The sequence below is a fragment of the Dama dama genome, chromosome 7 (genome assembly GCF_033118175.1).
Source record: "Dama dama isolate Ldn47 chromosome 7, ASM3311817v1, whole genome shotgun sequence".
In the NCBI taxonomy this organism is placed as follows: domain Eukaryota; kingdom Metazoa; phylum Chordata; class Mammalia; order Artiodactyla; family Cervidae; genus Dama; species Dama dama.
The window spans coordinates 49,743,966-49,770,296 of NC_083687.1; the positions used below are offsets into that span (position 1 = coordinate 49,743,966).

At 44.9% G+C, this 26,331-nt stretch overlaps 1 protein-coding gene across 1 annotated transcript in view; it reads right to left on the reverse strand.

The window, feature by feature from the left end:
- Positions 1 to 15,658, reverse strand: part of RREB1 (ras responsive element binding protein 1) — a 164,380-nt gene extending 148,722 nt beyond the window's left edge. Inside the window, exon 1 of the mRNA XM_061147680.1 lies at positions 15,557 to 15,658. The gene's annotated coding sequence lies outside the window, so the exon portion shown is untranslated. The remainder of the gene's footprint in view (positions 1 to 15,556) is intronic.
- Positions 15,659 to 26,331: the final 10,673 nt, after the last annotated feature.

Genomic DNA, 26,331 nt, shown 5'->3' on the forward strand with positions numbered 1-26,331 from the left:
GAGATTGAACTCATGTCTCTTGCATCTACCTGCATTGGCAGGTAGATTCCTTAACCACTGTGCCACCGGGGAAACCCTTCAGATGTTTGAGCTATTTATTTAACCTCTCCACGCCTCCATTTCCTCTTCTGTAAAATGGGGCTAATAATAGTAATTTACTCATAGGCTTAAACATCAAGTGCCTGACACATGGAACCTAAGAGGTTTTACTACCCTGTATTAAGTCTTTCTGAAATTGTCCATTAAACAGTAGGTGATCAATGAAAATCTGCACCCACCACGCCATCCGCGCTATTACCAGGTCCCATACCATCTGCCTGTTAGAACCACCAGAGAGTCATTTAAAATATGCAAATCCCTGCCTCCTCCTCCTCCCCCTTGTCTTGTTCCTTTGGTCTAGGTCAGGCACAGGAATCTGCATCTTCAGTAAGCACCCCGAGTGAGTGAGTCCCAGAAGACAATCACTGAACCAACAGACACCGCCTGGAACACGCTAGAGAAACCGGATCAGATGTTGGGTGATTCCCCTCTCCCTCCAAGAGACGGATTTATGGTTTGGGTAAAAACCATTAAGAACACATTGGTTTTCTCATTGGTTTCACTTTGAGTTTCTGCCTCCTGTGACGCAAAGTGAAATCATACAGAGTTTGGGGCTTCACCTCCCACGTGGGGCAGATCTACCCATGTGACCAGCAGGCTGAGAACTGAAACCAGAGGCAGGCACATTGAAGGGAACCTGTGTGAATATATATAAATATATTTACATACACACATATGTATACACATGCATACATGCATATACATATATACATATGTTTTGCTGTTGTTTAGTCACTAAGCAGCATCTGACTCTTTTGTGACCCCATGGACTATAGCCCGCCAGGCTCCTCCATCCATGGGATTTCCCCAGGCAAGAATACTGGAGTAGGTTGCCATTTCCTTCTCCAGGGGATCTTCCCAACCCAAGGATGGAACCCACGTCTTCTGTATTGGCAGGCGGATCCTTTACCATTGAGTGTATATATATATATATATATATGTATGTATATATATTTTCTCTTTTCTTTCTTTTTTAAAAAAATTACAACTCCTCAGAGACGTGTGTGACACGTGACCAACGGCAAAAGAACGACGTGAGTTTTCATCCCGAGAACTGGTCCTTTACAGGATGTGAGTCAAGTTGTGAAGCTGTGACTCCAATCCCAAAGGGTGTGGCATCTTTAGGACAGAATTTAGGGGAAAGGAAGAGCACTGGAAATAAAACCCACAAGGGTCTCAGGCACATGATCAAGATGGAACTACAATGATTTCAAAAACTGAAAAGAAGTAACAAAACTGAAAGCAGCCTGACGCGTAAGACAGAATGAACCAGCTTCCCAGAATTTTCACAGAGGTTTCAAAAACAGATGTCAGTGGGATACAACACTTTAAAATTATGCAAAATGGGAAAATGTTCAATCCTATGAAAACAAGGGTGATGGGCAGTCACCCAGACAGAAGAGTCCACATTTCTTGTCCGCTCCAAGCAGTATCTTATGCAGCATGAGCACTTCATAATTCTTCATCAGAGATAACCATCATCAGCTCACAAAACACACTAAAAAACACAACAATATTGTACACCCCAGAAAAACCTTTTAAAATGCCATTTACAATAGCATCAAGATGCTTAAGTTTCCTAGGAATATTATTACACATATTTCTATACATCATGTGTGTAAGTAGCAACATATTTTATGTATTTTTATACTTTTTTTTTTTTTGTCATACCACTTGACATGTGAATTCTTAGTTTCTTAACCAGGGATGTAACCTGTGCCTCCTGCACTGGAAGAGCAGAGTTTTAACCACTGGACCACCAGGGAAGTCCTATATATGGTTTTATATAGAATATTCTAAAACTTTCTTGGGACATTGAAAATGATATAAATAAGCATGTTTGGAGATCAGTGCTCACATACTTATGTAACATGTACTTACTACATGCCAGACAGTATTCTAAGCACCTTCCACATATTATATGCAACACGTTTAATCATTCAGTCCTCTCGATCACCCTGTAGGCAGGTACTATTAGGGTCCCTAATTTACAAATAAGGAAACTAAGTTCTTCAGGGCCTTGGGGCCAGTGAAAAGTGGGGTCAGGGTCTGAACCCAGGAAGCTGAATGCCATTCTTGATTTATTTTTATTTTCTGTTATTTTGGGCACCCTTCTTTAAAGACTACACGCCGCCTTTTGATGTGGTGGACTCGCTATTGTAAACATGTCAGGCCCACAGATTCAGTGCAGTCCTAATAATAACTCCACCAGGTTCTGCGAGGGAACCTGTTCTGTTTCTAAAATTTATATGGAAGGGCAAAAAGCCACGAACACCAAGACATGCTTCATGGGAGCCCATGGCTTTCCAGGCATCAGGATTCAGTGGGAGGCTGTGATTCCTAAGCGGGGGCGACAAGAGACCTGTGGATGGAGCAGAGGACACGAGGCTGAGGGCAGTGGCGGGCGCTGTTCCTGGTCATGTGCACACAGAGACACACAAACCGCAATGGCACAGGCAGAGATCCCTTAAGACAAAAAATGGCACATTCACAAAACTCACTTGCAGACTCGCAGATGATTAAATTACAACAGAATCACATGTAAAAGGCATAACTCTAAAGAATACAGGAGAATAGCTTCATAAACCTGGGATAGGGAAGAATTTTTTAAACAAGATACAAAAGTATCGATCATAAGGGAAAAGAGGGAGAAATCAAATAATACTGAAATTAAGAGTTTGTGGGCTTCCTTGGTGGCTCAGTGGTAAAGAACCTGCCTGCCAATGCAGGAGACACAGGTTTGATCCCTGGTCTGGGAATGGCCCACATGCCGCGGAGTGACTAAGCTCATGTGCCAAAAGAGAAGCCACCACAATGAAAAGCCTGCGCGTCCCAACTGGAGAGTAGTCCCTGCAACAAGGAAGACCCAGAACAACCCAAAACAAATATATATTTTTTTTAATTAAGAGTTTGTGAGCAGCCAAATGAGGAAGTAAAAAGACAAGTCAAAGTAGGAGAAGTTATTTGCAAACCTATAATCGAATACAGACTCATTCTATATGAGTAGAATATATAAAGAAAGTCTATATACTAAACAGAAAATATAAAGGAAGTCTACAGATTAGGAAGAAAAAGACAACCCATAGAAAAATGGGAAAATAATTAAGGAAAAGGGTATCAAAATGGCCAATATAAGCCTTATTATGAATCAGGGGAAAACAAAACCAGAATAATGCACTGTTTCATATTTGCCAGACTGGCAGACATGACAAAGTCTGACAACTTGGTATCAAAACTTGGTTTCTGGTGAGTGTGTGGAGCAGTAAGAGCCCCATTCACTGTGAGAAGGAGAACAAACTGAACCAAACACTTTGGAACACAGGTTAGAATTACAGTGAAGTTAAAAAATATCAAATACATTTAAATACAATTAAAAACACAAATACCCTGAAACCCAACAAATCCACCGCCCACACCACATGCATCCCAGAAAAACTTTTGCACAACTGTACTAGGAAATGGCAACCCACTCCAATATCTCAAGGACAGAGGAGCCTGGCAGGCCACAGTCCATGGGGCCACAAAGAGTTGGACACGAGTCAGGGACTAAACAACAATAAATAGGGTGTATATATACATGAATGTCCTTGACAGCCTTTGTGGTAAGAGACAAAGGCTGGAAACAGTTCAGATGTCCATCAGCAGAACCCTGAACGATGACAATGAATGAACCACAGGTACAGGCGGCAACGTGGTTAAATCCTGAGATTATATCATTGATGAAAACAAACAAGTAGAGTGTAACACACACCTGACACTTGCAAAATGAAATGATGTCATTTAAGGGTAACTACACAGCTGTAAACTTTCTATGGCCAGAAGAGGGACGTGGTTTTAAAACAGAGGACATTCCAAGGCCTGATTTCTTAAATCAGGATGGCGGTTGGTACACGTCCACTTGCTAATTAAAACATATACAGCTATAATTTTTTATACCCTTCTGCGTATATGCTCTATTTTGTAACTTCTATCTTCTTAAGAAGGTACCTATGTTCTGAATAGGAAAAGAGGCTTGCTTTTTTAAAAGAATAGCACATCACAAGCAAACTTTCAAATATCAAAAATATATTTCAAAAGATAATCCATTAAAGATGTAAGACTGCTCAATAATAAGGAACCCTAAATAAAAGTAACATTAGCTCACTAAAGTCCGATTATACTACCATTTTTATAAAAGTCACAAGATGAAGGCTGATAATTAATGTGGATGCTGGATGATACGACGCACTGGAGGAATTACTATTGAAATAATCAGAAAAGAGGGAACAAATGCAGAGCAAATACCTGATGATGGTTTAGGCACATTTTAAAGGCAAGCTGTAACACTTCAATATGCAAAACTAATCTTTTTAATGATTCTTTTATATTTCTTCATCTTTTGCCTTTAAAAAAGAGAAAATTCAGAGCCTTTACCCAAACTGCAGATCTTCCACTCTGACTGAAACTAAGCACAGAACTCAGTAGATGGTACCAGTTACTTCCCCAAATGTCTAAGCTCACAGTCTAATGGCAACTAGATTTCTGCTCAGCTGAAGTTTTCTGAGAATGGTTCTGCCTTTGTTTTTACTAGCAGGCCACTTAAATCCTACCCACTTGTTTAGCTGCAAGGATTGAAACAAAATGTTTGCTGGCAAAACAAACACTGGTTTTAAAATTCTCCACTTGGGCTGCTGGGTAAAACACTTGTTTACTGACACAAATGTTTTATTTGGAAAACGCCTGCCACTGTGGACACTTTCCAAGAAAAGCACAAGGATGTGCTAGGATGGTGATGTCACGCCCTTGACAGAGGTTGGCATTTTAGGGTAACTGCACAGAGTTTACTTTCAGAGAAGAGAACAACAATAGGACAACCAACCTTTCCTTTTTTTTTTTCTTAAATCAACCCCCGAGGCCTAAAACACTCTTACTAGGTCATGAAATAGGCCAGTTCAATCCCCACGCCTCAAACCTAATCTTTTCATACAATCAAATTAGTTTTATAAGTGACGTAGTAAAAATAATTGTTATCATCATCATTATTATTATTTTAGAGCTAAGCCTCTCCCTTTCGATTCATTCATTCTAGACCTTCTGGCTCCCCTATGTGACACGGCATGAAAAACTATCTCTATCTCTTAATAAGATACACTAGAGCCCTAAAATGCCATTATGAACCACAAAATAGGATTGAGCAGAGGCAAGTCTAACTTGAAAACCATCCAAAGAGATCTACTTTCTTACGTACCAAAAGAAAACAACCCCAAAGACAGTCTTGGGACCCTGTGGTTAGTTTCATATGGAGGCTCTGGTAAACACATTATATTTGACCAAATAAGATTCACACCCCCCGCCCCCACCCAAGAAAGCTTAGGAATTATCATTGATATTTTCCTGCCAAGGTTAGGCACTAAGAAATAAAATAGATCATTGCTATAGTTCCTAATAGTGGTCTCCGAACTTTTAAAAAATACATCTTCCATCTTTTAAAGACATTTTGCATATATCCAAGCGTATGTATATTTTAATTTATAAACTATATACTACTATTAGGCTTTATAAAATGTATATAAAAATGGACGATGCAGAGTCTTGATAGGTATTTCTCTACAGGAAACATACACTCGACCAATAGGCACATGAAAAGATGCTTAGTCATCAGGGAACTGGAAATCAAAGCCACAATACACCACTTCAGATCCACTAGGGTGGTTATAATAAAAAAAACGGAATATAATGGGACTTCCCTGGTAGTCCAGTATCTAAGACTCCGAGCTCCCAACGCAAGGGGCCTGGGTTTGACCCCTGGTCAGGGAACCAGACCCCTCATGCTGCAACTAATGGTCCGGCATGCTGCAACTAAGATCGAAGATCCCGAGTGATGCTACCAAGATCTGGAGCAGCCAAATAAATAAATTAATTAAAATACTTTAAAAAAAAAAAGGGAAATAACAAGAGCTGGCCAAAATGTGGAGAAACTGGAACCCTCATATGTTGTTATTGGGGGATATACAATGGTGCTGCCATGGCGGAAAACAGTTTGGTAGTTTTCCAAAATGTTAAACATGGAGCTACCATATGGCCCAGCAATTCCATTCTTACACATACGCATACATATACATACACACACATATGTATACCCAAAAGAACTGAACATGGGGACTCCGACGGACACTTTGATAACCATGTTCATAGCAGCATTATTTAGACTAGCCAACGTGGAAGCAACCCGAATGTCCATCCACTGATGAACGGATGAACACAATGTAGTATACGCAGACAATGGGGTATTATTCAGCCAGGAAGAGGAATGAAGGCGTGGTGCACGATAGAGCACGGATGAACTCGGAAAAGTTTATGCCAAATGAAAATAAGCCAGACCCCCAAAGGACATTTATTGTATGATCCCACTCGTATGAAGTATCTAGAACAGGCAGATATGAGACAGAAAGTGGATTAGGGGCTAAAGGTGGACGATTGCATAACGAGAGCAGGGTGTCTGTTTGGGGTGATGAAAATTGTTGGAAACGGCCCATGGTGTCGGTTGCACAACGCTGTGTCTGTAAGTAACCACTGAGTCGTACACTTAAGAAGGAGCATGACAGCAAATTTTATATCTTTTTTTTACCACAATGTTAACAAATGGGGGAAAAAGGACAAGCTAAAAATATATTAAGAACTGAGGTTCTATTATTTTCTTCTCAAATTCCAGTGGGTGGGTCAGGCGTGGGGGCAGAGCCAGAGCAAGAATTAGGATCGAGGGGATACCAGGGAGAGAATAAATGGGAAAGCCTGCAACTCAGAAAGAATCATATCTTTAATCCCGAAGGAAAGAGGACCCCGTTCTATAGCCTTTCCATAGAACTAAACTGCAGACCACCTGTGAGCTCTCATCACCCTCACCCCACACACCTGGGCACCGAGTCACTGCAAAAACACCAGGAAAACCCTCTTCACTTCTCCTGCAAAGCATCTACTGGAACCTAGCTCACTGGGTGCTGAGGTTCTGCATTGCAAAACAGACTCTGCTTTTTCCATCGCTTTATAGTCTCAGGTGAGACCCAAGTCCAATGCAAAATACTCCTTTTCAAAGCGGGTTTTCAAAGTCATTTTCATAATTCCACCCCCCCTCCCCGCCCCACCTCGGGCTCAAGAGGATCAATCATGGGGGAAAGTGACAGGAAATAATAAAAAGATTAACAGCTCGACATCAAGAAGCAACTCCACTGCCTATGCTGGACATGTCAAATATGAGGCTGGCCGGCAACCAAGGTAATCAAAAGGAAAACACACACAAGTTTGAGGGCTAGGCTGACATTTCAGGAGGCTGAAGGCCCTGCTCAACTCAGAAGTGACAAAGCAAAGGGCACAGCGGTGGAACAATACAGTTCTGTCCTAACACACAGCGTGGAGCTGTCCCGCGTTCACCGTTGCAGGCTTTCAGCACGAGGCAGGCACCTGCCAATGGCTGGATTATTTACTTAAAAGCTGGAGTATTTTTCTAGTAAAATGCAAGAACTCAGCTTTCAAAGAAAACTCAGAATTGAGATATGCTAGACTCCCAGGACCATCTGAACTTTTATTTTCTGTAGATTAATGATGGAGCGACATGAATTAACAGCCGCTTTCCTTTGGCAAATCACTCGAAACCCATGGCTTCAGAGACAAACATCTTCTTCAACTGCAATACAAAATCACTAACTCATACCTTCAAGTCGCTTGAGTGACATTATTATTATTATCAACTGTTACTACCTGAATAATAACTCTATGACTCCCAACGTAATCCTTAGAGACAGCTCTCATCTGAAAACTGTGTTTCTATACCATTAGCACACAAAGTAGTTAAGCATCTATATAAAGATTGCTTCTAAACCAAATTGAGTAAATCACAGGGGAGGTGGGCAGGCACGGGCACAGGATTGTAAATGTGTAGGTATCCACACAAAAGAAGCCATCTTCCGAGTGCTTGGGGAAACCTGGCCTTTGCTTGTTGCTGCTACCACAGGAAAACCTATCACTGCTAATTCAGTCCTACCATGAAAACTTGACTTTTAACAGATGAGTCCTCCAAACCCAGAGAAATATAGGAGGATTCTTGGTTAAAAGCATTCCGTTTTGGTTCCAATACTGAGTTTTGGTTCAAAACTCTCTTTTCAAGGCTCTCCAGCTTGCTATATTTAAAAAAAAAAAAAAAAAGTTGCCAAGCTGGTTTTAACACATCTTCTCAGGACTGATAAGCAAAAGTTTACTAAAGCAGTTTTGAATAAGAAACTCGGAGCCATTCTCTAAGTTTTCTCAAATTCAGTAGCACTTTCTAAATGGAGGGCTGTTAAACAAGTCCTACATTTCCAAGGCTGGAAATGAAAGCATCTCTCCTTTGGTAAAACATGAACCCATAGCTTCTTTGGAACTGCAGCTGACATCCTGTTGGACTGAGCAGCTTCAAACCTGTTTTGTGGGTATTATGAATGAGTGCAAACAGTAAGGGGTTGTGAAAATAAATTTTCTAATGGAAAAAAAAAAGCATTGAACTGTTACTAGATTGGGGTTGACTAAGACCTTCAATGAACAGCAGCAATATTTCCAATCTTCCTTGCAAATCTCTCTTATTTAACATTACAAATTTCATTTAACCATGTGATCACTGACATGCTCAAACATTTAGAGGTTCTTACTCATTAAGAAGTTTTTTGGCGGTTGATACCCATATTTTCATAAATAATAATAAGATACAGGTCACTCGGAAAACTAGGATAACAGAAGTAAATATTACCCACCCCTCGTGTGAATCAAGAGAGTGTGAAACATATACGAAACTCTATACATGCCAGAGGATAGGGCAAAGTTTGGAGACTCTAGGACATTGTGTAAATTATCATTAGATTCTGTATAGATCGGAGCTCTTTCTCTCATTCTACGCTCAGAGCTTTAAGGAAAATTTAAAATCGGTGTATCAAGATGCTAGCCCTATTTCTGGCTTCTTAAGGAAATCTCAAGTAGAAAACTGCCACTTCCCCCCTGCACTCTAACTTCACAGTCAGCTGCTGAATAGGATGCTTTCAGGCAAGCCCATCCTGCAGAAGGGCTGTCACCTCTCTCCTCTTACCTGGATGCTCTAAGGGTCTGCATTGTACACCATCCTCTCTCACAGTTTCCTGGGTACCCTGGGCTTCATTTTTCTGACATTTTTAGAACACTCCCTTATATTCTAAATGACAATAGAGACCTAGGTTATCTTGCATAACAATGTGAATATACTTAACAGTAACTAAACTGCACACTTAAAAATGCTGAGGAAGGACTTCTCTGGTGGTCTAGGGGTTGGGAGTCTGTTTGCTCCAGACTCCCAATTGTTGGGAGTCAATTCAGGGGACACGGGTTCAATCCCTGGTCCCAGAGGACCCCACATGCCACAGGGCAACTAAGCCTGTGCTCCACAGCTACTGAAGCCCACAAGCCCTAGAGCCGTGCTCTGCAAGAGAAATCCCCGCGACGAGAAGCTTGCCCATTGCAACCAGAGAGGAGTCCCCGCTTGCTGCAACTACAGAAACTCTGAGAGCAGCAATGAAGACTTAGCGTTGCCCAAAATAAATAAATTAGAAATATGGCTAGTTTAAGCTCTGTACATGGAGGGAAGTGTGGAGGGGACACTGCCCACCCCCGCCCCCCAGTCTCCACCATCAGTTTTCATTATTAGTGTCTGCCTGCTAGTCCACTAGACACATAACAATATGGATGTGAGAATTTCTCTTTATAGCTTTTAAACAAGAAAAAGAAAATAACCAGCAAATGACAACCTGCACCCAGATAATCAGCACCTGACTACTTGAAAGTAACAAAGGGCTGCTGCTCAGAAGGGCAGACACTGGTTTTTGTGACAATAAAACAACGAGATGGGCTTCTCTGGTGGCTCAGCGGTAAAGAATCCACCTGCCAATGCAGGAGACTTGGGTTCGATTCCTGGGTCGGGAAGATCCTCCGGAGAAGGAAATGGCAACCCATTCCAGTATTCTTGCCTGGAGAATCCCATGGACAGAGGGGCCTGGTGGGCTACAGTCTATGGGGTCGCAGAAGAGCCGGATATGACTGAGCACACATGCACGCAAAGATATGTAGACAGACAGGTACTCCTTGAAAAAAGTGTTAACGGTCATCACCTGTTAGAAGTCCAACCCTGAATTTCAGACTATCCATTTTGTGCTAGATTGCTTCTCTCTAAACTCTGGCCTGGTATTGAGAGCCCACAGCTTGCCTCGCCTTACCTCTGACTACCCAGCTCCCCTGAAGAGGCCCAGCCAAACGGTTGCTCTTGAGAATATTGCCAAACACCACACCCCAGGTCTGTGTATCCAGAGGCACAGGAAGTGATCTGCCCGGGGCCCAGTTTATTGCTTCATCTCAACACACTTTGATGGACGGAGTGTGAGTCAGCCCCATACACAGCGCGTCACCCCCAACCTCCTTCCTACCTAGCAGGACAGAGTTCTTCTGACACACCCATCCAGGCTTCCAGACCCCTGCTAAATTTGGAAAGCAGCAGGTCCTGTAGATATCAGCAACCTCCAGTACTGTCTATCAATGGTCGTCTATCAGATACCAAAGTACAAGAACAGGTTGAAACCAAACCATGAAAAGGAAGAACTCCTGCTCTCCCGGAGAGAGATGGGAGGCTCTGCGGAGGTCTCAGACTGAAGAACACACCGGCCCTGCTACTGGTTCCCCAAGACGAGTCCATATCAGAGTGGTCTATGACCCCTGCAGAAAATGCAGCCCACCCAGGAGATTCTGATTGGGTGCCTGTGAGGAAAGACCCTGATGCTGGGCAAGATTGAAGGCAGGAGGAGAAGGGGACGACAGAGGATGAGATGGTTGGATGGCATCACCACCTTGATGGACATGAGTTTGAGGAAGCTCGGGGAGTTGGTGACGAACAGGGAAGCCTGGTGTACTGCCATCCATGGGGCCACAAAGAGTCAGACAGGATTTAGCTACTGAACTGAACTGGGCTGGGACCCCTGAATCTGTTGAGCCGGGTTTGGGAGCTGCTGGGTAAGGCACCTGGGTTACAACAATGCTAATTCAGTAGACTGGCTCTAACTAAAGCCTTAGGAATGACTACATTTTTGTGCTTCCCAAGGAAGGAGAATTTTTGGGGGGCTGCATGGCTTGTAGGATTTTAGTTCCCCCAGGGACTGAACTTGTTTGTGCCCCTAACAGAGTCCTAACCACTGGACCACCCAGGAATTCCCAGGAGAATTTTGAAATGTATACATACGTATATGCGTATATATTGGGTTCCAAAAAGTTAATTTGGGTTTTTCCATAAAGAGGGCATGTGCAAACCTGAATGAACTTTTTGGCCAATTCAATATATATAGTAAGTTCTAATGGTGAATGTTCCCTAAAACATGTCCTTTGCCACCAAGTTCAAATTCAGGACCAATAATCACCTACTTTTATGTAGATGACTCACACCTCTACTTTCAGCTGAGACCCATCCACCCTGCCTAAGTCACCTAAACCCAGCTGCCAATCACGGCCTCGAATTCCACTTCTGAAATCAGCCCTTCAATTACCTGAAACACTGGCTTCCTGTTCCAATTTCTGTTGATAGTACCACCTGCCAAGGCATCTAGATTTAAATCCTTGGTCATCTTCGATGCTTCAAATTCACATCCAAACACTACAAAATACTGTCACTGTTCCTTTTACCACGACTCACAAAGCACCGCCCTTACCGCCTGGCCCACAGGAAACAATCGTTCTCTAGGCCCTCCCACCCCCGTGGCACTAGACCCTCATGGTCCCTAAACTCCCACTGCAGCCGAACTCACAAGATTAACCTTCCCCCAGGGATAACTTTGACCATGTATTTCCCTTGCTCAAAATCCTGTTATAATTCCCCACTACCTGCAGATACAGTCCTAACACCAAACCTGGCCCAGGCATTCAAAGGCCTTAACCTAACCTATCATATTGGGGTTTTTCTGCTGGCTCAGACAGTAAAGAATCTTCCCACAATGTGAGAGATCCACGTTTGATCCCTGGGTCAGGAACATCCCCTGGAGAAGGGAATGGCAACCCACTCCAGTATTCTTGCTTGGAGAATCCCATGGACAGAGGAACCTGGCAAGCTACAATCCATGGGGTCACAAAGAGTCTAACATGACTGAGGAACTAACAATACTAACCTATCATTCAAGTGACAATTTCATATTCCATCAACCTCTAGCAACAAAGCTAATCTAGTCAAATTCCCCCAATGTACCCTGCAACCTCCTGCCCCGGGCTTTATTCCCTTCTCCCACTAGGAATGCCTTTCTCTCTCTAGCTATAAAAATCGTACACATCCTGTAAGGCCCAAGTTCAAGTTCTACCCACTCCCTTGGGAGCACTTCCTGATGGCTGCCACCTCACAGCGACCCTCCCAGGGCACACCCAGCACCCTGCCACATCTGAGCCTCTGCTAAGTCAGGGTGTGCCTGCTCCTTTTCACCTTCCCTCTCACCCGCTGCTCTCTGCCCCTCCCTGGCACTTAACCACTGACTTCTCATCGACAGTCAGTTGTACACTAGCTGCCTGGTGCATCTCCCTGAAAATGAGCAAACCCTCATTCTTATGAAGAAGTGAGACCCATTCACTGCTAACATGTAGAGAATAAACAGAAGGAAAAAAATTTAAAGTCTCTCATTATTGCACTTCTCAACTCACTTTAACTTTCATCTGTGAATCTGTCATCTCTTCTTACCCCTATAGGCACATAATTTTTTACTGGTGTTTTAATTTAATCCCTAAATAGTTAAACTTCTTATGTTTGTCATCTAGCTGTCACCCCTAATAGGACATATTAGACTTGAGTCTTTTTAGGAACATGGATATGCCTCTCTACAATCTCCACAGGCCTTAAATTAACATGGTTCTAGACAAAGTAGGTAGCTAAAATGTTTAAAGCATATGTTCATTGAAAAAAAAACATTTTGCGGGTACATTCGTTACAAATACATTGTCCAAAATAATCTATGTGAAAATCTGCTTACACATAGGCAATTTCTTGACAAATTACTTGACAAATATCTTAAATATCCAAGACCCAATATTGAGGGCTGTATTGTTACTCCTTTCTTAACTGATATTTATTCATTAATTCAACTTGCTTTATAAACCTGAGTTATAGCTAAAATGAAGATCACCCCATACAGAAACGTTTAATGAATGCAGAAGATATTGAAGGGTGGGGAAAAGGGATGGGAGAAAAGAGGAAGTTGGCTACTTCAATTTCTACTTAAAATTTCAATTCAGTTTCATAGCAACAATGCCAGTTTGCACCAAGATTTGAAAGTCTCATTATCTCACACAGAAGGAAATCATGCTAACAGGGTGACAAAATCAAAGATCATGTTTTTTCAAGTTTCCAGAACGCAAGACTACTTAGCATATGGAAATGGTTCCTTTCCAGCTGTTCCACAGTTGAGGAAAACATCATAAGTGAAAATAAAGACTTTAGTCTTTGGAACTGAAGATCCTCCACCTAGAAAGCAATGGAAAAAATCCAGTCTATCACCCCAGAGCAAACCACCTATTATTATCTTAATCCCATTTTACTGATGAGAAGACTCAGCGAAGTTAAAAAAAAAAATAAAAGAAAAATAGAGTAGGGATGGTTAGATCTCCATACGTTTTCACCACAAAATAACCTCTTTTATACATAAATGTACGATTCAATTTTACAGAAATTCAACTGATCAGTTTTTGCTTCCTATGAATAAGGACTCTTTAATGCAAACTGCATCTCAAATTTTAGGTTTCTTTATCACGAGTTACCTGGGAAACAGAAATTTACATTGGTTGCTAAGTCAACTTTTCAGATAGCCTTTAAGATCTCTTTAAAGGGTAACACACCCCTTTGGGCTTCTGGATAAACCTCCAGCAGGCTGCTGGGCGTCTGAGGCGTCATGGCTCTTTGGGCTCTGCTTCAGCCCTACCCTGCTCTCTGTAATTGAGGTGCCTGGGACAAAAGCAGCAGAAGGGAAAAAACGCAACAACTCCCTGGAAGGGTGCTCAAGAAGACCTTGGGCTGCAAACTCCACAACGCTAAGCCTCACCTCTGCAATCTCATCGTTTACTATTATTTCTTCTTGACTCTGCTTGTGTTACCAGCATGCAAAGACCATCACTTTAAAAATCTGGGTCCTGAGTCTCCTGATCACATGCTTGGGGTGTGAGGAGCCCCTGAGCTCCGGAGAAAACTTAACTGGACTGCTCTCACTTCTTCTGCTTTGAGGAGTTTTAATAAAGGCCTTTTCATGTTTGTTTCTCAGGCCTTCCCCAAATACAAAACTGTCAGTGTCCCCTGCCCCTTCCAAGTCTAAGATATCAACTTCAAACCTTTGTAGCAACTAAGTGAGCGTTTGTTAAGAACTTGGGTGAATTTATGGCAGCCCGGGCCTGTGTCTGGGAGACAGCAAACTCGAACGCAAAAACGCTCAATTTATGTTCTCTTGAGACGGTAAAACCACAAACATGAAGCAGGGCAAAGAACCCACCATCCTCTCCAGCTTTCCTTCCACGTCTTGGTTCAGTAGTAAGAAAAGTGAGTCCACTCCCTCGGGCAAGTGCAGCCTCCTCACGGTCAGACTCACCTAAAACATCCACTGCATCATCGCATCCAAGCCAAACTGGGTTACTGAGGCAACCGGGTTTTTCTCCCCCCAGGGTCACAGGGAAGCACACCCCTCGGGATGCCCTGGTAACCGTCCACCGGTAATGACGGGGAACCACAACAGCGAAAGACTCGCTTTCCAAGGCTGGCGCGGCCCGCATTGGGGGGGGGGGGGGGGTGGTGCGTGGGGGTGCGCAGCGTCCAGTTACATTCCTGACCCACTTTCTCATCCCTCCCTCCCCCTCCCCTCCCTCCTCCTCCCGGGCAGGCCGCGAGGGCACCGGCGCGGCGGAGAGCCACCCGCGAGCAGCAATCCCTAGGCCGCCGGCGGCGGGGGTCACCCACAGTCGAGCTCTGCAAGGGACCGGGAGGAAGAGGGGAGGGGGGAGGGGGAGGGGGGAGGGTGCCCGCCTCCCCCCGCACCCCACCCCCACCCCGGCTTCCCCTGCGCGGCCCCTCCCCCGTCACATGGGCTCCAGAGCACCTGTTGGCGACCTCAGCCCCGAGCGGAGCCCCTCCCGCCGGCCCGGGCAACCCCCTACCTCCCCGCATCCCCACCCCCAGCGGGAAGGGATGGGAACGCTGCCCGGTACTCGCTCCGCCAACCCCGCTTCGCCCCGGGAGGGCGCGAGGGGCCGGTGGGAGACCCCTGCCCAGCGGCTCAGCTTTGCAGAGTGCAAAAGAGCGCTGGCCCGGCGCAGCAATCTGCAGGAGGGCCCCCTGCCCGCCCCCGCCCCCCCCCCACACGTGCCCCCCTCTCCCGGGCGGAGCGGCGAGGTGGGGTGCCCCCGCCCCCAGCCCGACTCCGGTGGAAACCTGGGCTCCGCGCGGGCGCGGGGAGGGGGTGCTGTGAGTCCGGGCCGGGGCGGCGGGGGCGAGGGCAGGTGGCGGGTGGTGACGGGTGGGGTGTGCGTTCCGGGCCGCCGAGTCCAGGAAGGGGGCGGGAAGCTGCCGTCTCAGCTGCAACTTCTGAGCCCGCGAAGCGACTCAGCAACTCTGCGTGCGCCGCGCCCCTCCCCCGCGCCGCCGGCCGGGCTGGGGGCTGCGCGGCGCCCTGGGTCCCCGCGCCCGGCCCCGCGGGGCGCAGGTCGGGGTGCGGACGAGCGGCCCGGGGCCGGCCTGGGCTGCCAGAGGGGCCCGGCCGCCCCGGGGGTAAGACAGAGGGGCACCGCCGGGTGCCTGCGCACGCCCCCCGCCACCGCCCCCACTGGACCCCGCGCGGGGAAAGGGGCGGAGGATGACGGCGGAGCCATGGAGACTGCCCGGTGGATACAGAGAGGGCCGGGCCGTCCAGGGCTGCCCGCATCTCGGCGGCGGATACGGCGCCCGGGGGAAAGTGTGGCCAAGTGTCCGTCCCGCCCGGAGCGAGGCCGGCGGTGGAGACCCCCCCGCCCCCACCCGGGAGGGGAGCGCGCTGCGAGGTGCGCCGCAAGGCGAGGGCGAAGGCCACCCGACCTCCGGGGTCAGCGGCTGTTTGTTCCGCTCCCAAAGGACGGCGCGAGGCCCTGGCTGGTCCTACCAGCCCGGAGACCCGGCCAGAGCCCCAGCTTCGTGTTCGGAAAGATGGGCCGGTCTAGTTCAGACATTCGGAGGGGCTCAACTTGGGCACCCGGGGAAGACGGAACGCCTGGGCCAGTCTGGGTTGGGACACGCCGCCCCGAAGCCCGGCCTGCAGCCCCTCTGGGGGCGGATTGGCGAGATGGGGAAGGATGTAGACGGCTGACGGGGGCCAGGCCCTTCCACTCCTGCAGTGGGGCCTGGAGAGCCCAGGCCGCCGCACCCTTCCGCTAGGAGCAGGTTTATGAATCCTCCAGCGTCCCCGCAAGACTCACAAAGTTCATCTGACTCACTGTACACTTACTGCGCTTTACGCCCTAGCCTGTTGCTTGGAAAGCGCTAAGGCTTTTAATGGTGGTGTTAGGGAATTGAGTCATTTCAGGGTGTGGGGCTCTCTGAGAGGCAAAGGGTGGCTTCAAGTGAAAGTCAACTACCTGTCGACCAGCTGAATGATTTAATTACACGCCATCTGAATTTAAAGAGCTTCACACGCTTACTGAGGACAGTTGGACAGTTAGATTCTGAGGCAGACCCAGAACTTACCTTTTAGGTGAACAAAGTCTGTTTTGCACCAAAAATACACGAGTGACCGGTACAGTGGTCCCTTGGTGTCAGGGAGGTTGCTTCCAGGAACCCCTGCAGACACCAAAATCCAGGGATGCCCAAGACTCATGGAAGATGGTGTCGAGTTTGCATATAATATATGTGCTTCAGATCACCTCTAGATTACTTAATAACCCTAATGTAATATAAATGGTTATAAATACAATAAACGTTCTGTAGATAATTGTTGGCCTTCAGCAAACCTAAGTTTTGCTTTTTGGAACTTTCTGGAATTTTTTTTCTCAAACGTTTTCTGTTCCAGGTTGGTTGAGTCCACAGATTACAGCAGGGCCAGTTCTCTTTCCTTCTTTTAGATTCAAAATATTTAGTTCTTTTACTTCTTTTTAATTTATTTTGTATTTCTTGGCTGTGTGGAGAGGCATATGGGATCTTAGTTCCCTGACCAGGAGTTGAACCTGTTCCTCCTGCAGTGAAATTGAAGAGTCTTAACCACTGGATCATGAGGGAAGTCCTTTCATCTACGGCAAGATGCACATATTTTCAAATTTTGACATCTTTAATGTCCTATTTGATAGCATCCTCCAGTCCTAGTTTAACTGGCACTGTTTTTCTTTTTTTTTAGTGGGACATGAAATTAGGAAGTTTGAGAAATGCTGAGTTAAACAAGTTTATTTGTAACCAATAAGTGCAGCAAGCAGCTTCACAGCAAGGCCTTTTGGAGTTCTTGTACGCGCTTAGGTGTCTGTGAATCACCACAGGAGGTCATGCATCACAGTTTCCTAAATGTGTGTGTATAGTCACTAGTTTTGTGAGCATCACTGCTGAGGACTTACATTCCTTTCAGGAAATGGTGCGCTAGGGGTTCTCCCAGATTGGAACACGGTGAAGGGAAATGTTCGCATTTCAAAACTGTGCTTGAGGATAATCAGGAATCTGTAAATGATAAACTAAACTTAGTGACCTAACAAGAAAGAGCCCATTTAAGGAAATTGGGCAAAAGTCTTCCCACTCAGCTACAAGAGGAACTGAATCGGGATCATCTTTAGGGAATTAATTCAGTGAACATTTAGTTCATCAGAAAATTTATGTATTTTGGGACCTTCCCTGGTGGCCCAGTGGGTTAGACTCTTGAGTTCCCAATGTAGGGGACCCAAGTTCGATCCCCACTCAGGGAACTAGATCCCACAAGGCACAAATAAGAGTTCTCACCCCACGACTAAGACCCAGCACAGCCAAATAAAAAAAGTTTTAAAAAAGGCAAATTTGTGTATCTGGTATATACAGTTACTGTTACATTGTCTTCTGCATTATTTTGACTTGTACTTATTTAAACTAGACTGGCCTAAGCTACTAGTCAATTACTTCAAAAAATTTCCCCAAAAGATCATTATGAAAAAAATAAAAAATGGTGATGAATACCTAGAAGTGTAATTTTAATTAAAAAAAAAATGAAAGAGGCATAAAAAATTTCCGAAGAGATGAAATTTAGCATAGGAAAGAAAAAAAATGCTTGTCATTCATCCTTTAATAAAGGTTAGAGACAAGGTCAGATCGTCATAAGTGAACAAGATATTCTACTTGGAATGTTTCTAATATAAATAATAGTGTTTAACATTTTTTAGTATGTAACATAAAATGTGCATTTTCATATATTAGGTTATTCACCGTACAATAATCCTGCAAGGTAAATGGAGCAGTCATTCACCCTCAGATTGCAAACTCAACCATTCATTCATGTAACAAGCGTGTACCAAGTTCTAGACACTAGGCTTTGATGACAGAAAGATGAATATGAGAAATTCCCTCTCTGTGGAAGTTTACATCTGGTGGGAGAGATGGATAAGTATTAATAAAATAAATAACTAATACAGTATAGCATTGAGGCTTAGAAAGGTTAAGGACTTAAGGAAACTAAAGTAAGGATTTGAGTGGTCTTATTATTTCACACTCTCTCCTGTAATAGACATGCTCTCATCCTTGCAAAACACCCTCATGAAGATAGAGTATTTGAAATAAATAAAATCAAGTATGTTGAACCTTAGGAGCCAGAAAGAAATATACAGATTATATAGGCTAACCCACTCATTCCACAGGCTTTGAAATGGAGACAGAGAAGAAAAATGGATTTGCCCAAGGTTGTACAGTTATGTAATGACCGAATTAAGATTAGAATCAAGGTTTCCTGACTTCCAGCTCTTTGCACTATAAAGTGCTGCCCTACAGTAAGAAGTGGTAAGAAAAGTCTTAGTGGAGCCTGTCTCTACTGTCAACGATGTGTAGGCCCATCTCAATAAAGGCCCAGGGTGATTGTGGAATCTGTGATAAAATACCCCATGACTAAGCACTTATTTAAAGAAATATTTCTAAGCGGAACTGCAAGGGGATTTCAGCTATGTGAGTTCCTTAAAAACAGCCACCATCCTTAAAAGTTGATGTATCTGATAAAAAGTTAATATGGGACATTTGGGGAAATTTGAACACTGGCTGACTACATATTAAAGACTATTAAAGGATTATTGTTACTTGTTTAACCATGAGTGGATTTGTGATTGTGTTATTTCAAAAAAGGAGTTCTCATGTCTTAGATGTATATAGTGAAATGTTTGCACTGAAATTATACAATGTCTAGGATTAAAATAATCCAGTTTTGGGCAGGAGTAGGAGAGGAGAGAAAATGAAAACTCTAAATCATGTGCTGAAACTGGGAAATAGATATGTGAGCATTTATGCCACATATGATATGTGATAAATGGATATGGGAAAAATGCCACTTCTGTGTGTCTTCCAAATTTTCCAAAATAAAAAGACTTTTCTGAGTCTCCATAAAAGAAAAATTTATTAGTCCACCCCACACCCCCACCAACCTGCACTCTCAAGAAAAAAATATCTCTTCCTAAAGTTGAAATGCCTTCTTTTAAATTTCATGAAGTTATTTTCCTAACAATGGAATCAAGGTTAGGGAGAAGTATGATGCTAATTTTAATTGCTGGCATTTGCATAGGCTAGCACCTTATAATTTACAAAAGATTTATTTTTCTGATTAGTTTAGGCCTGAAGTTGAAAGGCAAAGGATCTCAGTTGTGTTCTTCATAGAACAAGGCCTGAAGCCCTGTCGGAAAATTAAATTTTCTTAGCATTTTTAAATGGTAGTAAAAATCTGAAGGATTTTCAGAAATGTTGAAACTGGGCACACGCTGAGCTGTTTCTGCCTTGCAAGAAGACATTTTTCTTTTTCATTTTAGGTACTCAGAGGGCAATGTGCTCTGATATATCTCAGCTGGTTGATGTTCTTCCCAGGGAGTATGAAGTCAGTCCCAAAGCCATATCATCATGGAATCTATAGTATTATTAAGAGCTTCTTTGTGGCTAAGAAGCATTGGTGTGTTACTGTTTTATTATAAGATTTATAGAGCTGGTTTACAATACTGTATTCCTAATTGTGTGCATAATATATTTAAAACACATGTGGTAGTGCAGTTTGTGTTCTATATTGAGTGACTTTGGGCTTTTTTCCCATTCTATTCAATAAGGTATACCTATTATCTGAAAATTACCAGAATATCACAAAGACAACACAACGAATGTGGTGAATTTAAAGGGGTGGATGCCACAGAGGCAAGATCACTATCATTCAATGAATATTTTATTGGAATACTTCTTATTTTGTAGAGAGCTAAAAAACTCTAACGTGGGTAGAATTTCCAAGCACATAGAAATGAAACTAATTTCAGAACGAGACTGTCTTCCTGGGCTCAGAGGTTTAGGGGAAAGTAGTTTTATCTCATCTTGCTTAAGTTATTATTTAAAAACATTTTTTTAAATTGGAGTATTTGTCTTGTTTGAATGACAGAAAACACTCTAAGGACGTGTTGAGCATCCCATCCTGCTTTCTGCTCTAAATCAGTGGTCCCCAGCTGATGGCTGAACACTGAGTTATTGCAAGGGCTGCTTTATGTGCATCAGGTGTTCTCCATGGACTAAGAAAATGATCGACATTGAAAAGTTGTTCAGTCACTAAGTTGTGTCCAATGCTTTGCAACACTATGGACTGCAGAACACCAGCCTCCCTTGTCCATCATCTCCAAGAGTTTGCTCAAATTCATGTCCATTGAGTCAGTGATGCTATCCAACCATCTCATCCTCTGCCACCCCCTTCTCCTTTTGCCTTCCATCTTTCCAAACATCAAGGTCTTTTCCAATGAGTCAGGTTTTGGCATCAGGTGGCCCAAGTACATGTTTGTCATTAACTAATAAACTGCAAATTTAAAGTTTTCCTGAATATAAAGTATGACTTTGTTCTTATGTATCTTTAAACTACTGAGTACTAAAAATAAAACTACTATCTTGTATTTGGAAGGAGACTAGAAAGAAGAACCCGGAGAAGGCAATGGCAACCCACCCCAGTACTCTTGCCTGGAAAATCCCATGGACGGAGGAGCCTGGTAGGCTGCAGTCCATGGGGTTGCTAGGAGTCGGACACAACTGAGCGACTTCACTTTTACTTTCCACTTTCATGCATTGGAGAAGGAAATGGCAACCCACTCCAGTGTTCTTGCCTGGAGAATCCCAGGGGCGGCGGAGCCTGGTAGGCTGCCGCCTATGGGGTCGCACAGAGTCGGACACGACTGAAGCGATTTAGCAGCAGCAGCAGCAGAAAGAAGAACCAGCTCTCTGGGTGAGAGGCTGTTTGTCAGTTTTGTAAAGCAAATTCCCTCTAGTCTTTTTCTACGCAACACATAGTACGCTTTCGTTGTCGTTGAATTGTATAGTATATGACACAAGAGAGGAAATGGTGTCGAGGATAAGTCAGTGCACTGATCTGAGTGGTTTCATCCATTGGTATCAGAAGTGGAAGTTCTAGGCATACCGTCCTTGCCACTTTTTTATACCTACCTAAGAGACTCACTTTAGTGTCCAAAGCCAAAAAACGGTTTCACAGTCTGTGCGCACTCCTGGATCTGAATTCTCCAGGGTATAGCTCTCAACAGGAACTCTTTATAGGCATGGAAACAGTCAGAAACACAAATATTGTCCAGAGTTTGGAAGGTTCTTAATACAGAGTAAAATTTTATTATCTACACCTCTTTACTTGGACTTCCCTGGTGGCTCAGATGGTAAAGAATTCGCTTGCAATGCAGGAGACTCAGTTTCAGTTCCTGGGTCAGGAAGATCCCCTGGAGAAGGGAATGGCAACCCACTCCAGTATTCTTGCCTGGAGAATCCCATGGACAGAGGATCCTGGTGGGCTACGGTCCATGGGGTCTCAAAGAGTCGGACACGACTGAACAGCTAACACTACACTTTTTTCTTTACTTGCTGTTTATCACTTTCCCGTCCTCCCTCCCTCTTTCTCTCCCTCCCTTCCTCTTTCTTTCCTTTTAATTCTTGGATTATTACAACAAGCAAGCAGATGGCATCATTGCTGAGTGGGGTTCCAGGATGAAGGATGATACCCCGAGCTCCCCAATCATAATTGGAGGTGAGATTAGTTGGAAGAGTCTTATTTATTAGCAAATCCTCTTCATTTCAGTTATTCTCCCATGATTATTTGCCACTTCCTAAGCCCTTATGCTGCATCTGGCCTGTCATGGTAATCTTCACAACAATCCTACCAGGCAAATATTCTTATTTTTCCATTTTGCAGATGAGGAATTTGACACTGAAAGAGGCAAGTAATTTATCTAAGTGACAGAATTAAGATTTGAACCTTGCTCTGTGACTCCAAACCCTCAAACAGCTCAGATGACTCACTTTCCTTCTCAGGGAGGAGTTGAAACTCACGTGGGGCCTCCTTACCAGCTCTCCAGTCTAAAGCCTTGAGCACCCGCCTCTTCTTATCTTCAGAAGGGCAAGAATTGCTGTAAACTGAACCAGAATAACGACAGCTGTTTCCTTGGACCATCCATCATTAGTCACTTCTTCCTTCATCCCTTCCCAGCGAATAGTGGGTTCGTAAGGGGCTTAACTGTTACCCAGATCATCCCCACATTCTATGCACAGATGGCTCTGGGTTAGTTGTGACTTAACCTGATTATTCTGGCTTTTCTAACTTTTTACTTGTGGAAATAGTCACTTAAAAGGGGGGGAGATTTTGAAAGACTTATTTAGGTCTTACTATCTTAAGGGAGAGGGAAATTATTTTTGAGGCAAATGAGCCCTCAGTTTCCTGAAGAAGGGGAGATTATTATTTGTCTAAGTAGAAGTTAATTGGGAGAATTGACACAGCTATTAACAGTAATGGTCCATGGAAGCACATATGTTGCCTAAAAATGGGCCATCTTCCTGGCTGTACTTCGTCCCAAGGCTCTCTTGGGTGTCTGGATATGGAACTCACTCTCTCACCTTCTAAACTCTTCTCAGGACCCCATGCTGTTTTACCATCAGCAGAGGACCTGGGTCTTTTTCAGTGTACCTCTAATTTTGAGACGGATGGGGATGAAACCTTTCTAACCATCCCTACTTTAAATCCAATAGGATTGTCTGCCAGAAAAAAACTCTTCCCCTTCTTGTACTGTTGTTGTTATTCAGCTGCTAAGTTGTGTCCGACTCTGCAACCCCATGGACTGCAGCATGCCAGGCTTCCCTGTCCTCCACTATCTCCCAGAGTTTGCACAAATTCATGTCCATTGAGTTGGTGGTGCTACTAACCATCTCAACCTCTGTCCTCCGCTTCTCCTCCTGCCCTCAATCTTTCCCAGCATCAGGGTCTTTTCCAATGAATCAGCTCTTTGCATCAGGTGGCCAAAGTATTGGAGTTTCAGCTTCAGCATCAGTCCGTCCAATGAGTAGTCAGGGTTGATTTCCTTTAGGATGAACTGGTTTGATCTCCTTACAGTCTAAAATCCTCTCAATAGTCTTCTCCAGCACTACAGTTTTTGTTCTAGAAAGACAAAAACCCTTTGTAGGCAGGAGGATGAGCTGGCATCTATAATGTCTCCCATGCACTGTATTAGAGAAGGAAATGACAACCCATTCCAGTATTCTTGCCCAGGAAATCCAGTGGACAGAAGAGCCTGTGGGCTACAGTCCATGGGGTTATAAAGAGTCAAACATGACCTAGGGACCAAACAACAACAATGCACTGTATACATTGTCACCACTCCTTTGGAACAGAAATAAGAGGAAGCCACTCACATCTGGGAGTTGGGAGGAAGGGGCGTGTCTTAGTAAGACCAGAAACAGTGGTTTCTAGGTCCGAGGAAGCAGTGAGGCGGCCTTGCAGAGAGCAAGTGCTAAGTGTCAGGTAGCAGGCCCTGCACGGGCCCTGGACGTTGGGTGGGGTGGGGTGTAGGCACTGGACAATGAAAAGACCAGAACCCTGACTTTCAAAGCTGCTAGCATCCCTCAACCAGCTGAATGGCTGCATCCTTTATGGAAATAGCTGAGAAGATGGCATCAGGTCAGGCCCTGAGAACTGGCTGCCTGCCAGTAGCCAAGGGACAGGCCAGGGTCTCCCATGCAGGAGACTACGACCGTGAGCTGGGCTCTTGCACCCTCCGCCCCGGGGCCTGACACACCTGCCTGCCTGGGATTCCAGCTCCCAGCCCTGCCCCGTGGAAGGAGCTCAGCGTTCTTAATACTGTTTGTCCTCTTGCCCGAATAGCAAAGAGATTGAAGTCAGAAGATGTGTCTGTGTGTTTTTTCCCCCAGGACTTGGTTTACAGTTGCATTTCACACTGTGCTGGTGTATTTCATGTTGAAGCAGAAGCAGCATTTCAATCCACTAGTTCAGGTGCTGAGAGTCTGATCTGACTATTGCTCTTGCCGGGAGGAGGCAGGTTCAACCCTTGTTAACCGTGTGTTGACTTGTTAACACGACCCATGTCCGAAGTAGCAGGCTCCAATGGGTCTCAAAATAGAGCCGACGCATATGGCCGATAAGATCCCAGTGGGCAGAGGTAACGTTACACCATCTATGACATGACTTCTAGAATAATCACTGCTGCCCTTTGCTCTAGAATCCAGCTCCAGCGCCTGAAAAAAAAAGTGGAAAGTCCTCAAACAGTTTGGGGCTCAGAACTGTGTGTACTTTCCTTGAAGTTGGTTAAACTTCCACTCAGCTTTGGAAGCTGATAATAAGCAGTTTGCAGCCACCCCTTGCTTATTCTTTCTTCTCCTTTTTTGCTTTAGAGGGACAGATCCCCAAACAAGCCTTCTGGTGGCCGTTAAAGACAGTTCTTTTCTGAAGCGCATGCCAGCGCTTTACAAAGCACAGCGCACAGAAGCTGTTGGCACAGAGGGGCAGGGTCGGGTTCCTGGGCTCTGGGGACACAGAGTGTGGCTGATTTGTGCAGACCCTGCTTTAGCATAGTGATGGGGGTGGCGCGCTCATTTAAGGAGCAGGGAGTCGGGGCATCTCAGTACATTGGTTTTCCACGCTGTGCTGAAGGAAGGGGGACGCCCTATCTCAAAAGAAACTTTAGACCTGGGGGCCTGAGGTCAGGTGTCTTGCCCCTCCCCCCAGAAAGACCTGAATCTCCTTGCCGGTGCTCCTGGAACCTGCCTGTGGGTGAGAATGTGCTCTCATATTTATAGAGGAAACCAGGAAGCAGGGAGTCACAGCCCCGGCTTCCTGGTCCTGCTGCTGACTCACTCTGGTATCTCTGAGGCCACTTCCTTCATTTCTCTGTACCTCAGTTTCTCAGTTAAATGAAGGATGGAAGTGGAATTCCCCCAGGGGCATTGGGAGCACCTAATTCATGTTTATGCTTCTTGGTGATAATTGGGATCAAGAGGTCCTAGGGCCGCAGAGCATCACTAACTGGAAGATTACATCTTTATGGTCTATTCTAGGCATTCACTGGATAAATGGCATTCAGTCTGGGGTCATCTTCCTGACGGTCCACCTCTCTACTCCGTGACGTCCCCTCCCCCTCCTCTTCCCCCCTGACCTCCAGTCATGTCCTCTGCAGGAAGCACTGTTTCTAAAGGGAAGGAGACTTCAATGTCTCTTTGCTCTTTCCAGAATCCTGCTGGCCCATAAGTGTAGGCGAGAGAGGTTTTGGAGGAAACGGCTGGGAGGCTGCTAAGCGCGCCTCGTTCAGGCACAACCCTCCAGGTTCTTTTAAGAAATCTTGGCTGGCCCTTTGCACTTGATTTTCTTTTCCCCTTTCAGAGTGTTGACTTCACTCTTTGGCTGCAGTGCATACATCACTTCCTCTTCAGGGGGGTCTGTGTTTTGTCTCCTGCTGGGTCTGAACGGTGGCGGAATTTGGTGTGTTTTGCTGGATTAGGTTGGGGGCTTGTTTTTTGGGTGATTTGTTGCAGTGCGCTCAGTCGTGTCTGACTCTGTGTGGCCGCATGGACTGTAGCCACCATGCTGCTCTGTCCATGGAATTTTCCGGGTAAGAATGCTGGAATGGGTTGCCATTTCCTTCTCCAGGGGATCTTCCCGGCCCAGGAATCGAACCCACGACTCTTGTGTCTCCTGCATTGCAGGTGAATTCGTTACCACTCGTGCCACCCGGGAA